This window comes from Nicotiana tabacum, chromosome 17 (genome assembly GCF_000715075.1).
Source record: "Nicotiana tabacum cultivar K326 chromosome 17, ASM71507v2, whole genome shotgun sequence".
NCBI classification, from domain to species: domain Eukaryota; kingdom Viridiplantae; phylum Streptophyta; class Magnoliopsida; order Solanales; family Solanaceae; genus Nicotiana; species Nicotiana tabacum.
This window is the reverse complement of record NC_134096.1, coordinates 49,605,532-49,623,466: the sequence shown is the minus strand read 5'-3', so window position 1 is coordinate 49,623,466 and position 17,935 is coordinate 49,605,532. Positions and strand designations below refer to the sequence as shown.

The following is a 17,935-nucleotide window of genomic DNA, read 5'->3' as shown; positions in this document are numbered from 1 at the left end:
GAATGTAAATATCTTGTGAGAGGGGGTTGCACGCTGCAACAGAATTGAATGTGAATACATTGTGAGAGTGGGTTGCACGCTGCAATAGAATTGATGGAAATGATAATTGGTTATGACTGCTGAGTTGGCTTCAATTATTATAAATGTGTTACCTGATTTATTTCTATTATTGTTGCTGTTACTAATATTGCGTACAGGTAATGTAAGTGACCCGCCTTAGCCTCGTTACTACTTCGTCGAGGTTATGCTCAGCACTTACCAGTACATGGGTCTGTTGTACTGATCTACACTCTGCATTTCTTGTGCAGATTTCAAAGTTGGTCCCAGCAGCGCGCCATAAACTTGCTCAGATTTTAGCTACTCGGAGGAGACTTGAGGTATAACTGCATGGCATCCGCAGTTCTGAAGTCCCCGTCTATTTTACTTTAGCTGTGTGTTTATTTTTCCAGACAACTTTATTTTATTCAGACCTTATTTGAATTATTATAGAAGCTCGTGCATTTGTGACACCAAATTCTGGGATGGTATTTATACACCGTTGTTTTTATGGATTATTCACTACATTTCAGACTTTACTTTCGCATTTGTTCCTTGATTATTAATAACTTTAAAAATTGTTTTAAAAGTAGATAATATTATTCTAACGTTGGCTTGCCTAGCAAGTGAAATGTTAGGCACCATCACGGTCCGAAGGTGAAAATTTCGGGTCGTGACATGAATACATGATAAAGGAAACAATAACTTGAATTAAACATGTAGGGCAATTAGCATGTAAGAGTATAAGACAAGTAGACATGTGAAAATAGACTAGAAATGATGACTATAATATGTTAAGGTAACTCAATTATTGCATGAAAGGAATCTACATAGCTAAAACCGGTAATTTCTATATTTATCCTGTGTACACACTCCTCACCTTGCGTACACGGCTTCACATATCACAATTATCACAACTAACACAAATCCTAAGGGGTAATTCCCCCACACAAGTTTAGGCAAGTAACTTACCTCGAAAAAAGCTAACTCAATCCACTAGAAGGCTTTACCCTCGATTATCCAACTCCGAACGGCTAGAATCTCACCAAAAAAACTTCATACTATAAATATAAACTATAGGAAACTAATTCAAACAATGAAATTGCGATCTTTGATAAAAAAAATTAAAAAGTCAACCCAAAACGTCAACCCGCGTCCACTCCTTAGAACATACCAAAATTATAAAAATCGAACACTCATTCGATAATGATTCCAATCATACAAAAATTACTCAAATTTGAACTCAAATCGCCTTTAAAATCCTCAATTTTTAGCCTATACAATTTCACAAATATTTCCCAAATTTACAACTCCAAAACACTAATTTAATGATAAAAACAACATTAGATTTGTGTAATTTAACCTAAATCTAGTTAGGAATTCTTATCCCAATGATCTCTCTGTAAATCTCCCAAATATTTGCCTCATACCGAGCTCTCTATGTACAAAATTGAATTATGAATCAAACCCTCGAAATTTCCCATTTTCTGCCCAACGAATCTAGTTCTGCGAGCCTGGGGTCGCAACTGCGATGCTTCACCTGTGGAAAAACCAGCGTAGGTGCGGTTTCTACTTAAATCCAAGAGTTCCACTTCTGCGAACCATGGCTTGCACCTGCGATCCCGCTTCTACGGAGGAGGAGACCGTACCTGTGGTCTTGCTCAAAGCCCCACCCTCCAATTCCGCTTCTGCAGAAGAAATGGTTGTGCCTGCGGAGGCGCACCTATGTCCAGATGTCTGCACCTGCAAGCCAAGCCCCGGGGTCTCCTTTTCTCTTCTGTGCCTCACCTCTGCACCTGCGAGCAATCGCTTGGCAGATGCGATGACACCAGCAGGCCTAGGACTTTCAACAATGAAGCTACGTCCAAAATTGGTGTGAAGTCAATCTGAACCACACCCGGGCCCCTAGGACCGCGTCCGAATATACCAAAAACTCCCAAAACACATAACGGATCTACTTGATACCAAAAATCACATAAAAATACATCGATTCTATGAATCGCAGCCCAAATCCAAGCACATGCAACTATGAACTTCCGAATTCCAAAACCAATGTCGATTCATACCAAAACACCTCCGATTGACTTCAAAATTTTCAGACAAGTCATTAATAATATTATAAACCTATTACAACTTCCATAATTGGGATCCGACCCTGATATAAATAAAGTCAACTCCTGGTCAAACTTTCCAACCTTCCACACCTTTAATTTTCTATCTTTCGCTAATTGTCATCGAACGACCTACGAACCTCCAAATCAACATACAGACACGTTTCTAAGTCCAAAATCACCATACGGGGCTATTGAAACAATCAAAACTCAATTGCGGAGTTTTCTTCACAAAAGTCAAACTATGGTTAACTCTAACAACTTAGGATTCCAATTTAGGGACTATGTATCCCATTTCACTCCGAAACGCACCCGAACCAAAACTAAATACTCCGAAAAGTCACATAACCAAAATATAACATATGGGAGGCAATAAATAGGGGATCGAGGCTGAAACACTCAAAATGACTGGCCGGGTTATTTCACATGTGGTGCAAGTTGATTATTGTGTTTGTGATATTGATGCTCATGCGGCAGTATAAGGGTGGTGTTTGATGCGCATGCGAAAAGATAAGGTGGGATTTATACGCGTGTTGCTAGTAAGGGAATTACTTGAAGCCATGTGATGAGATAAGTGGGCTAAAGCGCGTGAAGCCATTTCGGGAAAAATATTTTAAAACAATATGCAAGGCTCATGGGGGAATATAAAGAAGATTGTGACTGTGATTTGTGAAATGTGAATATAAGGTGTGGTACCTCAGTGTGATTCTTTTTGTACATTCTATGTTAGAAAGGCTTGTTGATTTGAATGGTTATGGTATTGCTTCCTTACCTTATTCCATCGTATTTTGACTATTATTGGCTTCTTGCTGTCTTTATCATATGTACACTCTTTGTTGTCATCTGTTGCTTTTATTTCAGTTGTTCGCCTTGTATTGATAAATTGCTTTATTGTAATTTATTTCCTTCACTTCCCAATGGTTAGATTTTATTAATATTATGCCCAGATTTCTATGTCTAGTAGGTGTTTTGACCTGACCTCGTTACTACTCTACTGAGGTTAGGCTTGATACTTATTTGGTAGTATCGTGGTGTACTCATTCTACGCTTCTGCATATTTGTGCAGATTCATGTACTTCTGCTCGTGTCGGACGCCAGTGAGTTGATTCAGACCTTGCGGAGACTTCATGGTATACATGCTTGACGCTCACAGGCTTCAGAGTCATCTTCTAGTGATCTTATGCTAACGTTTCTTTTATTTTCGAATAGTATTGTATTAGATATTCTTAGTATATATCAGTAGAGCTTATGACTCAGTTCCACTGGTTTTTGGAATTTTATGACTATTGTTTTACTTTGGGTTCATTATAATATTTTATCAGTTTAATTTAATATCTTATTCGTTATCTCTGCTAAATTATCCATGTGTTTTAGGCTTACCTAGTCTTAGAGACAAGGTATCATCACTATTACCTAAGGTAAAAGTTTGGAGTCGTGACAACAGAAAAATCATTTATAGTCCACACTAAAGCAACACACAATCTGAAGTTTTTCTTAGTTGATATGTCATATATTTTCACACCTTCATGCCACAATAACTTCAAGTCATCAATCAAGGGCTGCATATATACATCAATCATTTTTTTTGGATTACATAGACGTGGAACAATACAAGTTAGAAATAAATATGGACTTGTCATACACAACTCAGGTGGAAGATTATACGGCGTAACAAACACTGGCCAACGTCAATATGGTGCAGCAGATACTGTAAATGTAGTGAATCCATCAGCACATAATCCCAACCTAATATTTCTCGGTTCACTAGCAAAGTCTGGAAAACCCCCTATCAAAATGCTTCCATGCTTCTCCATCTGACTGATGGCATAGAACGCCATCTGGCCTTCTATGTTCATAGTGCCATTCATATGAGGAGCAGAGCTCATTGATGCATACAACCTCTTTAACCTTGGTACAACGTGTAAGTAGTGCATTGCATTCACTGGAACCTTCTTCTGTTTGGCATTTGTGACTTTTTTGTAAGTAGGTTGGTTACAAAATTTATAATTTTCCAAAGTTGCATCATCCTTAAAGAATAACATGTAACCTTTGTCACAACAATCAATCCTCTCCGATGAAAGACCCAACTTGGAAACCAATTTCTTTTCCGTTTAGAAATCTTAGGGTAGGTCAATCTTTGTCAAATTAAGTTCATTCACAAGGTCAATGATAGAATCCATGCCCGCTTGAGAAATTTAATTATCCGATTTAATACTTAGTAATCTAACTGCAACAGACAACATGGAATGCACCGAGCCTTCGTAAAGCGGACAACTAGCTTCCTCTAACTATTTGAAGAAGCTTTTAGCCTCATTATTTGGTTCGGATTGAGTCCCCGGGAACATCTCAAAAGCACCACCCATCATTTCAGTAAATCGTAAACTTACAACATTATACTCTGCTACGAGACTATCTTCTTCACCACCAAAAGAATTATGAAAATAAACATCATCTGCACTAGCATGACTCTCCCCATGAACAGTCCACACATCATAATTTTTCATAAACCCCTTCTTATACAGATGAACTATAGCAATATCGGGACCCAATAACTTAACACACTTGCATTTCATACAAGGTCACCTAATCGTCCCTTCAAGAAGGAGATCATCAAGTGTCTTTGCCTTAGCAATAAAGCCAGCAACCCCTTCTGTAAATTCATCCTGAAACCATGTACGATTCGGATAATACCTATGATACATCCATCTACGATGCTCAAATTCCATCTACACATAGAAGAAAATTAAAAGTGGAAATATTTATGTTAATTACACTAATTAATAAATTTTATTCTTCAATGGTTACTTATCTAAATAGTTTAATTATGTATTTTAGTGTAATCTAATATTTATCCATCTTATTTAGTAATCTAAAAAGGTTTTTGCATTTATCCAAATTTATTAGTGAACTAAAAAGCAACAACCAGCATTAAACATTATATTCAAGAAACCTTAAACTTAATATCATTTCAATCCAATGAATTTATTATATTTAATAAACTTTAATCTTACAATCATTTCATAGGTTTACTTCACTATTGTTAAAAATATACTAGCTACATCACATTTCATAGGTTTACCCACGGACCTCACTTTTATCAAACAAAAAGAAATACTCGTAATTCACTAATATTTAAACTCTTTCAACATATAAAATAAAGGAATTTAATTTAAATAGCATAATGTTTCATATAACAAGAAAAATAAATTCAAATATTTGGGATCAACAATAACAATTATCAAAAAATAGATTGAGTAATCCACAAGTACAATTTAATAATTTACCAACTAAATTCTAACAATTCAACTATTTTTCTAGCAATCAAACCAAGAAATATTCTCAAAAAATTACAACTAACCTTGCTATGGAGAACACTACCGCTGGAGGAGGCAAAGATGGTTGTGGCCATTACAACCCAAAGCTCGTGGAGATGTTGGCCGCTACAAAAAATTGGTTAGCTAAGGTTCTGCCGCGAGTAGGAGAGAGAAGAAGAGGAGAGCATGAGAGAAAGAGAATTACCGTAGAGAGGGGAGATGGTAGAAGTGTGGAGATAAAAAAAAGACCAATTCGACTGTGAAGATGGGGCGGAGGTGGGAGGAACACAAAAAAAAGAAGAAAGAAAGGAAGATATGTTATGGCACGATGAATTTTCGTGCGGAATACAGATATGGATCTGTCACTCCGGAATTAGGTGATTACACATGTTATATTGAGCTCTATGACCGCATGTGATACGCTCATCGTGTGCATATCATTTGAGAAACATTTGAGAAACAACAAAAGTATTTGCGGACTTAGCAATCATATTTGAGAAACATGCTATCCTATCTCTGATTTTTGCACCTCATTATTATATTTGTTGTTCTTGGTTACTCTCTGTAATTTCATGCTATTATAGATTGTTCAGATTGAGAAGATGAGTATCATGCTTTGTTAAAATTTGGCAATTACTTCTTCGAGATTAGACTTGATACTTACTGAGTACACCTCGTTTTGGTGCTCATATTACACTTCTGCATATCTTGTTCTGATTCTGATATTGGCACTAATGGATCACAAGAAGGTGCCCAGTAGCTGACTCAGGAGACTTGAGGTAGTGCTGCTTAATCGACCCCAAACCCTTAAAGTCACCTTCTTCTAGTTATCATACTGTTTATCTTGTTTCAGAGAGTTTTTCTTGTATTTTGTGAGACACAATTGTATTTTATTTTAGTAGCTCGTGATTTCGTACTATAGAGTTTCGGGAGTTGGCTGAAATCGCTCATGATTTCGTACACTATATGAAATCGCGAGTTATAAGTCTTAAGCATTACTCGTAAGATCAATGGGTCATTTAAAAAAGAAAACTCATATTTTATAATGGTGAATTAATTATCGTGTATTTTTAAAATTACGTAAGAGGTTAAACATAGAAATGATATGGCCAATCTAATTTTATTTCTTTTAAATTATTAATAACACTTGAATATAAGGGTGAGGGTAAATTTTAATAAGCTATTAAAACTTACTTCTAATACCTTTTTTTTCTAATGTAAGTAATGAAGTAAAGGAGCTATGAAAGGTAAAATATTTAAATTTTGTCTAATAAACAAGTTTAGCTAGATGTTATTGAACAAAAGGTAAAGTTGAATACCTCCTTATATTAAGTAAAGTATATAGTTTAACTGTTAACATATAGCAGAAAATTTAAGGATTTTCTTAATATGCAATAAAATAGTCTTAAAGTTGGTGTAATTTTTTATGGAGGATAATCATTTCAAATGTATCTGAAATAGTAAAACATTTATTAGAATCACATAGTAGTTCCTTTAAGCAGTATAATATATAATTATTTTCTTAATATGTATTCTCTAAAATAAGTCTATTTTTTATTAATTCCAAAGATAGTTATTTATTATCAATATTATACCAAAATAGTCTAATTACAGCACTAAAATAATAATTTTATTCATATTTAATTTCACCTGGCTAAACTAATTTTACGGTACCTTCTCCTATAAATAAGTACTACATCACTAGGAGTTGATCACTCCTCTAACCATTCTAGGTAAAAGAAAAATGGCTCGACAATTTAACTTTCTCCTCCTCTCAAGTCTCTCAGTAATTGTTGTTGCTTCTTTTTTGTTTCATGTCTCCTCTGCAAGGAGTGGCCTGAGACATAATTTTCTTGATGGCGAGAAACCCATAAAAAACCCAAATGACCCAACTGTTGTGGGAATTGCAACATTTGCTGTGAATGAGCACAACAAGGAGTCTAAAAGTAACTTTCAACTGGTAAGAGTGATGGCTGGAGGGACTGATGTAATTCCTGACGGTACTGTTTATCAACTGGAAATCAGTGCTAGTGAATCAAATGTTATTACAACCCGTCTTGTGGCTGTTTTGGTGCATCCAAACAATGTTAAAGAACTTCTTTCCTTTGAATGATTATCTTTTGTTATAGTTTAAGTGTACAATCATCTAGAAACGGTTATATTTAAAGTATTTATATGAAATACACTATTCAAATTAAGCATTTTATCTTGTTTTATTGATTCGTTTGGCCATATTAAAGATGGATGATAATTTTTTAATTTTGGATAAATCGTATCAATCACATTAATATTTTATAAAATTAAAGTCCAAATGTTCCAATTGTCTATTTTAAAAGTTTCAAAATATACATCACATGTTATTTTTCGATTTGCTAATCCATCCTTTATCTTGGGGAAATTGAGCAAAACTCCTTCCATGAATCTTGAACTATGATTTGTGTGACAAAAAAAAAAGACAATACTATAAGCCTATGACTAAAAATTCATTCACAAATTATCACTTTTCTTATTAAAATCTAAAAAGTAGGGTACACACAAGGAAAGTTGTTCCCGTCTTTAACAAGTTATCACTAGGAATATTTTTTGTCCAATAAATGGCTTGGACTCTGTCATATTTATTTTATTCTCATATAATTAAAAAATTTACAAGTAAAAGGTTAATAGTACAAACAAGAGAGGACTCTAAATGTTTTCCTAATAATACATATATTTAAAAATGTAAAAAATAGTTATGTAAATGAAATGGCATATACTTCATAGAAAAAAAAAAGCTTTTATGATAATTGAGTTTGTTAATTTGTTGGGATTTCTCTAAATAAAGATACCATTAATGGGGTTGGTGCGCTTGAAGTTAACACATGACAATCAGTGTTAGGTGTTTGTCCTAATTTTCTTAACATGTTCGGTTTTTCTATCTGTTGAAGGAAAGGGTAACATATTTATTATAATTGAGTTTTTTTTTCTTGGAAAGAAATTATAAATTTCTCATATTTGGCTAGCCCCTCCTTTTCTTGGAGGAAAAGATTTGGACTTCCATAAATTGAGGATCCTTCCTTCTTATTTAGCTACATCCACAAAGTAGCCATATGGGGTTTGACAGTCTTGTTTAGGGGGAGAACTTTTCAGGATAAGTGTTAGTGTGTCACTTATGTTTGCCTCTTTGTGAGGTTGTTCTCTCCATATTTTGTACACTCTCTTATATAGTGGATGGCTCATCTCTGCCATGGACGTAAGACAATTGACCGAATCAAGTAAATAATTTTATCTCTTTTGGTATATTTCTCTTTTGTTGTCTGATATATCATCGTTTAAGTGTTGCTTTACTATCTTCCGCATGACACCTGATTTTTTCGGTCCCAACAAGCGGTATCAGAGCAAGGTTCAAGACAAGTTCATCTTGGCGGGTTTAATTTTAATCACAACGTATTTGACGGTAATTGTAATTTTTGTCTGAGAAATTTGACCGGAGTGCTACTCAGGTTGAGATTTGGAGATGCGATCTGTTGAAAGTTATGTGAAGAAGGTGGATCAAGCTTACTTTGTCAGAAAATTCAGGCCAAGAGGGAGAATTGTTATGTGTTTGTCCCGATTATCTTACCATATTTGGTTTTTCTATCTGTTGAAGAAAAGGGTAACATATTTACTATAATTGAGTTTTTCTTTTCTTGGTAGGAAATTATAAATCTCTCATATTTGGCCAATCTCATTTCTTGGAGAAAAAGGTTTGGACTTCTATAAATTGAGCATCCTTCCTTCTTATTCAGCAACATCCACAATGTAGCTATATGAGATTTAAGAGTCTTGTTTAGGGGAAGAACTTTTCGGGACAAGTGGTAGTGTGTCACTTGTGTTTGCCTCTTTGTAAGATGTTCTCTCGATATTTGTTACTCTCTTTTATATAGTGGATTTCTCATCTCTGTAGTGGACGTAGGTCAATTGACCGAACCAAGTAAATATTTTTATCTCCTTTGGTATATTTCTATTTTGTTATCTAATTTATCGTCGTTCAAGTGTTGCTTTACTAGCTTTCGCATGACACCTAATTTTATCGGTTCTAACAATCACGACTCATATTAGATATGGCAGGAACCAAACGACCTTACGTTTTCCTATCCATCTTCTTTCTGGAAAGGGTCTATGAATAGAGAAATTTCCTTTCAAAAGTCAAATTTTTAAGGTTACTAAATGTTGAATAGCAGAGGCGGAGCCAGAATTTAAAGTTTATGGGTTCGGAATTGTCACGACCCAAAATCCACCTAGTCATGATGACACCTAACCCAACCCGTCAGGTAATCCAATTAACAACTATCCAATTCAATTAAATATTTAACTGACTCTAATACACTCCCCAAAGACTGGTAGTACAAATCATGAGCTTCTAATATTAGAATTTACAAAACTGGTATGAAATAAATACATCATCTGTTCGAAATGTACACAAACAGATTCTTATAAATCTAAGGCTATCATGAACAAGAGGCAGCTACGACCGGAACACAGATATATCTTCAAATCCAGATCTCGTCGATCACAGCAACATCAATATCAACATCCAATATCTGCACGCAAGGTGCAAAAGTGTAGTATGAGTACAACCGACCCCATATACTCAATAAGTAACAAAACTAACCTTAGGTTGAAAGTAGTGACGAGTTTGTACCAAGGTCAAAGTCCAACTCCAATAACCAACAACAGTTCATAACAATATAATTTAAATCAGTACAAGTAATAACTCAAGAATAACATGCTCAGCTCGTATACAATTCTGGAAAATAAACATTTTCTTTTCTAGTATAACTGTAAAACTCAAATCTTTTGCCGAAAGTCACCAAAATTATGAGTAAGTCTGAAAGCTATGATTCTTCTCAAAGACTTTAACAACCGATAAGAAATTTCATTATCAGATGGCATGAGGAAAAATACTTCTATATGCTTACATATCGAGTATGCATATCTAATGCAATGTAGCACAATGATAAACTTATGTACTCATACTCTCAGAGTACTCAATCACTCAGTACTGCATATGGCCAATCCAGTCCAAGGAAGATCCATCCCAATATATATATATATGGCCAATCCAGTCCAAGGAAGATCCATCCTATATATATATATATATATATATATATATATATATATACACACACACATACACACACACACATAATACCTGACATTCAGTCACTCAGTACTATACAAGGCCAATCCAGCCCAGGGAAGATTCATCCCCAAATATCAACGATTCGGACAAGATCCATGTCCAAGGAAGATCCATCCCTCAATATAAATTATTCGGGCAAGATCCATGCCAATCCATCCCTCAATATAAATGCTTCCGGCAAGATCCATGCCCATGGAAGATCCATCCCTCAAGATCCATGCCGAGGGAAGATCCATCTCTCAAAATATATATATCTATGGCAAGATCCATGCCCAGGGAAGATCCATCCTAGATATATATATCAACTACGCTCACTGTGGGGGGTGCAGACTCCGGAAGGACTCCTTCAGCCCAAGCACTATAATAAGCCAGATCCAGGCATAAGTAAATAAAACTTGTTGCGGCGTGCAGCCTCACTTAGTCATCACTCTCTCCAGTCTTTCGGGCTCACAATGTCATGGAACTAGCCCAAAATGATGATATGGTGTATCAATAAATAATAACAGAGACTGAGATATGATATGAAATGAAGGAATATGACTAAGTATGAAATTTCAATTTAAACAAATAATTCAACATCAATATGACCTCTGTGGGTCTCAATAATACTGGCATATAGCCTCAGCATGATTTTTAACATGATTCCAATTTCTTTAACAAATAAAACTACATGGATAATGCCAAGATTATTTAACTACACAATTCCACGGAATAAATTACTTTACAATTTTTACGGTGCACGCCCACACGCCTATCACCTAGCATGTGCGTCACCTCCAAAAAATTCACATAATACGTATAATCAGGGTTCATACCCTCAGCTCCAAGATTAGAGATGTCACTTACCTCGAACAAGCCAAATCCAATACCGAGCAAGCTTTCCGAAAATTTCATTCCGCACATATCAACCTCCATACGCCTTCCTATCTCCTGATCAATTCAAGCCAAACGATTCATATCTATTCAAACAAAGTAAAAATTAATCACAATTTAACAATTAACAAAAGTTCCCAACTCCGCTCGAAAAATTGACAGTGGGACCTATGTCTCAGAATCCGACAAAACTCATAAACCCCGATAACCCATTCAATTACGAGTCTAACCATACAAAAATTATCGAATTCCGACTTCGGATTGACCTTCAAATCTTCATTTTACTTTTTTGGAAGATTTTATAAAAATCTGATTTTTCTTCCATACATTCACTGATTCATGATGTAAATGAATATTGGATCATAAAATATAATCAATATAGGATAAGGAACACTTATCCCAGTGTTGTCTGTGGCATGGGGCGCTGTCTGTGGCACTATTTCCAGTACCTTTAAACATCCCAGCGCCTGGGCGCTGACTGCGATAGAAAATTGTTCATGACACAGAAATGGGAATAACTCTTTCATACGATGTCCAAATTTAGTGATTCATTTTGCTATGGCTCCAAAATTTCAATACAGATCTAATGCTTCAATAAAAACTGAATTTGGAGGTCATTTGTTTAATATAACACCACGTATTGTTGAAGAATCGATGCGGAAACATTCTAGGTTCGATGCCGAAACATAGCAAATCAAGTCCGGTTGACCTCAAATTTTGCACACAAGTCATAAATGACATAGCAGATCTATTCCAAATTTTCAGAATTAGATTTTGACCCCGATATCAAAAGGCCAACTCCCCGGTCAAACTTCCAAACTTAAATTTCTATTTTAGCCATTTCAAGCCTAATTTAATTACTGACTTCCAAGTAATTTTCCGAACATACTCCTAAGTCCAAAATCACCATACGAAGCTATTAGAACTATCAAAACTCCATTCCGGAGTTGTTGCACAAAAATCAGATTCCGGTCAACCCTTTTCATTTATGGTTACAACATAAAATTCATTCTTTCAAATTAATCTTGAAACACCTGAAAATCAAAACCAACGATTCACACACGTCATAATACATCATATGAAGCTATTCAAGACTTCAAATAGTAGAAAGGAGAGTAATTACTCAAAACGGCAAGTCGGGTCATTACATTCTCCCCCACTTAAACATACGTTCGTACTTGAACGTGCCAAGAGTTGTTTTCCAAGCCATCAAATTACTTTATAAAACTGATATGAAATAAGTACATCATCTGTTCGAAATGTACATAAACAGATTCTTATAAATCTAAGGCTATCATGAACAAGAGGCAGCTACGACCGGAACATAGGTACATCTTCAAATCCAGCTCACGTCGATCACAGCAACATCAACAACAACATCCAATATCTGCACACAAGGTGCAGAAGTGTAGTATGAGTACAACTGACTCCATGTACTCAACAAGTAACAAACCTAACCTTAGGTTGTAAGTAGTGACGAGCTTGTACCAAGGTCATAGTCCAACTCCAATAACCAATAACAGTTCATAATAATATAATTTAAAGCAGCACAAGTAATAGCTCAACAATAACATGCTCAGCTCGTATACAATTCTGGAAATTAACATTTTCTTTTCAAGTATAACCGTAAAACTCAAATCTTTTGCCGAAAGTCACCAAAAATATGAGTAAGTCTGAAATTTGTGTTTTTTCTCAAAAACTTTAACAACCGATAAGAAATTTTATTATCAGATGGCATGAGAAAAAAATACTTCTATATGCTTACATATCGAGTATGCATATCTAATGCAATGTAGCACAGTGATGAACTCATGTACTCACACTCTCAGAGTACTCAATCACTTAGTATTGTATATGGCCAATCAGCCCAAGGAAGATCCATCCCAATATATATATATATACATACACATAATACTAACATTCACTCACTCAGTACTGTACAAGGCCATAATACTAACATTCACTCACTCAGTACTGTACAAGGCCAATCCAACCCAGGGAAGATCCATCCCCAAATATCAATGATTCAGACAAAATCCATGTCCAAGGAAGATCCATCCCTCAATATAAATTATTCGGGCATGATCCATGCCCAGGGAAGATCCATCACTCAATATATATATCTATGGCAAGATCCATACCCAGGGAAGATCCACCCCATATATATATATCAACTACGCTCACTGTGGGGAGTGCAGACTCCGGAGAAGCTCCTTCAGCCCAAGCGCTATAATAATCCAGATCCAGGCATAAGTAAATAAAACTTGCTACGGCGTGCAGCCCGATCCCATAATAATAAGCTCACACTCAAGCCCTCGGCCTCACTCAGTCATCACTCTCTCCAGTCTCTCGGGCTTACAATGTCATGAAACTAACCCAAAATGATGATATGGTGTATCAATAAATAATAACGGAGATTGAGATATGATATGAAATAAATGAATATGATTGAGTATGAAATTTAAATTTAAACAAGTAATTCTACATCAATATGACCTATGTGGGTCTCAATAATACTAACATATAGCCTCAGCATGATTTTTAACATGATTCTCAACTCAATTTCTTTAACACATAAAACTACATGGATAATGCCAAGATTATTTGACTACATAATTCCACGAAACCAATTACGTCACAATCCCTACGGTGCACGCCCACACACCCGTCACCTAGCATGTGCGTCACTTCCAAACAAATAATTTCAATTTAAACAAATAATTCAACATCAATATGACCTATGTGGGTCTCAATAATACTGGCATACAACTTCAGCAAGATTTTTAACATGATTCTTAGCTCAATTTCTTTAACACATAAAATTTCATGGATAATGCCAAGATTATTTGACTACATAATTTCACGGAACCAATTACGTCACAATTTCTATGGTGCACGCCCACACCACCGTCACCTAGCATGTGCGTCACCTCCAAACAATTCACATAATACATATAATCAGGGTTCATACCCTCAGCTCCAAGATTAGAGATGTTACATACCTCGAACAAGCCAAATCCAATACCGAACAAGCTGTACAATACTTCAAAAATTCCATTCCGTGCGTATCAACCTCCATACGCCTTCCAATCTTCTCAATTCAAGCCAAACGATTCGTATCTATTCAAACAAATGCAAATTAATCACAATTTACTCTAATGCTTACAATTTAACAATTAACGAAAATTCCCAACTCCGCTCGAAAAATTGACAATAGGGACCACGTATCAGAATCTAACAAAACTCATAAAATCTGACAACCCATTCAATTACGAGTCCAACCGTTCAAAAATTATCAAATTCCGACATCGGATTGACCTTCAAATCTTCATTTTATATTTTTGGAAGATTTTATAAAAATCTGATTTTTCTTCCATATATTCATGGATACATGATGTAAATGAATATAGGATCATGAAATATAATCAATATAGTATAAGGAACACTTATCCCAATGTTTACCCGTGAAAATCGCCCAAACATCGCCTAAACCGAGCTCCCCAACTCTATTTTTGTCACAAATGGCACAAAACCCCTGTTTATAGGGCCTCAGCTGTTTCGGGCACCAAAGGTGGCATGAGGCGCTGTCTGTGGCACTTTTTCCAGTACCTTTAAACATCCCAGCGCCAGGGCTAGCGCCCCACGCTACCCTGGGCGCTGACGGCGACGGAAAATCGTTCCCGACACGGAAATGGGCATAACTCTCTCATACGATGTCCAAATTCAACGATTCTTTTTGCTATGACTCCAAAATTTCAATACGAATATAATGCTTTAATCAAAACTGAATTTGGAGATTATTTTTGTAATATGATACCACATATTCTTGAAGAATCGATGTGGAAATATTCTAGGCTCGATGCCAAAACATAGCAAATCAAGTTCGATTGACCTCAAATTTTTCACACAAGTCATAAATTATATAACAGACCTATTCCAAATTTTCAAAATCAGATTCCGACCCTGATATCAAAAGGTCAACTGCCCGGTCAAACTTCCAAACTTAAATTTCTATTTTAGCCATTTCAAGCCTAATTTAACTACTGACTTCCATGTAATTTTCCGGACATACTCCTAAGTCAAAAATCACCATACAAAGCTATTGAAACCATCAAAACTCTATTATGTAGTTGTTTGGACAATAGTCAAGCTCTGGTCAACCCTTTTTATTTATGCTTCCAACATGAAATTCATTCTTCCGAACTAATCTCGAAACACCTAAAAATGAAAACCGACGATTCACACACGTCATAATACATTATATGAAGCTATTCAAGACTTCAAATAGTAGAAAGGAGGGTAATTACTCAAAATGACAAGTCGGGTCGTTACAAGAATTGTAGTTAATTTAAATTGATGGGTTCTAAATTAATAATTTGTATATATTAAAAGCATTTATTAAGACAAATATATATATTAGACCAAAGCTAATGGGTTTGCCGAACTCTTAAAATGGATGCTAGCTCCGCCCATGATGACTATTGACTTGGCCCAAATTTAATGGTAAGAAACTAGGGTAGTAAACGAACATGTCAGGGTTGGATATAGGCACGTCAAAAATAGATAAAATATTTGACCTGACCCGTATTCAATACGAATAGAAAATAAGGTAACTGGTGGATAATATGCATATTTATATTATCCATGACTTCTTGAATATGATCACCTTTGGGAGAATTTCTAGTCACCCAAACTTGAGGAACCCTCAATTTGAATTGTAAATGTAAAAGTTAAACACATTGGTTATCTATTTTTAAGTGGATAATAAAGATCTTGTCCATATTTGACTCATTTTTAAAGAATTCATTATCCTACTCATTTTTAGTGAATAATATGAAGCAATATTTATTTTATTAATTCATTTTACCGCCGCCGGTAGAAACTAATAAAAATGGCATCCAAAACTGACTACTTTTCTTGGTACGGTGGCACTGAATGTGTCCCAAAATAGTCAATAATTGGTTGCTCCAAAGTCTCCCCTAACGTTTGAGTGTGCTTGTTTACCCTTAAAATGAGTAACAATTAAATTTATACGATGTTCAAAGGATATGTGATTTAATTTAAAATGAATGATCTAAGAATATCAAATAATTTAATTGAAGGGGAAAAAATGATCAAACCAAACACGGTAAATAGTTAGGACTAGTTTTATGATGAACACTGAAAGTCGGTTCCGATCAAGCCCTAGAATTGGGCTCGATCACAATTAAATAAACAAGCAGCTGAAGAACACTTTGAACAGTAATTAGAGAACAAAATTTAACTTTATAGCTTTGGTATGCATTCCAATAGTGGTCCTCAAAATAAAACGTTCCGCCCTTTATATAGTAAGGGAGTTTCAATTCTAGTACAAGTCTAGATAAAGTAAGAATCATTTTCTTCTAGTAAGCTGTGATACGCAGTAGATACCCGGTGAGATTTGCGTCGTAATATCCGGTTAATGATGGATATTTCGGCCCTTCTTGTGTCCTTTACAACCATATTTCCTTTAGTCTCGGTCCTTTATTTTGCTCAAACCCAATTCTTCCCATATTTGGTCATGTCTGATTCTTGGCGAATCATTCTGTAACGACTCGACCGGTCATTTTGAGTATTTTAGCCCCAATACCCTATTTATTGCATCCTCTATGTTATATTGTGGTTATGTGACTTGTCGGGGTGTTTGGTTTTGATTTCGGGTGAGTTTCGGAGTAAGATGGGACACATAGTCCCTAAGTTAAAAGTTAAAGTTGAAAGAGTTGACTGTAGTTCGACTTTTGTGTAGACGACTCCGGAATGGAGTTTTGATAAATCCAATAACTCTGTATGGTGATATTAGACTTAGAAGTGTGTCTGGATGATGATTTGGAGGTCCGTATGTCGTTTCGTCGTGAATTGATGAAAGTTAGAAAGTTGATGGTTTGAAAAGTTGGAAAGTTTGACCGGGAGGTGACTTTATTGATATCAGAGTCGGATTCCAATTTCAGAAGTTAGAATAGGTCTGTCATGTCATTTCTGACTTGAGTGCAAAGTTTGAAGTCAATCGGACTTATTTTGGTATGAATCGACATTTGTTTTGGAATGCGAAAGTTCATAGTTTTAATAGGCTTGAATTGGGTTGCGCTTCGTAGAATCGATATTGTTTGATGTGATTTTTGACCTTGAGTAGGTCCGTTAGGTGTTTCTAAACTTGTTGGTATATTCGGACGGGGTCCACGGGCCCCGGGTGTGATTCAAATTGAATCCGGAACCAAATTGGACTTAGTCACTATTGCTAAAGCTGCTAGTATTCTTCAGGGGTTGCTGGAAATTTTTCGCTTTGCGTTCGCGATGGTGAGGATGCGATCGCGAAGGTTGCTGGTCTTGTTCATCGCGAACGCATAGGGTAGATCGCGTTCACGTATAATAAAGGCGAAGCTGGGAGTTGAGGCAGGTTTGTGCTACGCGTTCGCATGGCCTTA

At 35.7% G+C, this 17,935-nt stretch overlaps 1 long non-coding RNA gene across 1 annotated transcript; it reads right to left on the bottom strand.

The window, feature by feature from the left end:
• Window positions 1-4,206: 4,206 nt before the first annotated feature.
• Window positions 4,207-5,775, bottom strand: LOC142171404 (uncharacterized). Its single transcript, XR_012700964.1, has 3 exons — window positions 5,667-5,775; window positions 5,506-5,587; window positions 4,207-4,873 (listed from the first exon to the last, which is right to left on the bottom strand). It is a non-coding gene; the product is annotated as an uncharacterized LOC142171404 (long non-coding RNA).
• Window positions 5,776-17,935: the final 12,160 nt, after the last annotated feature.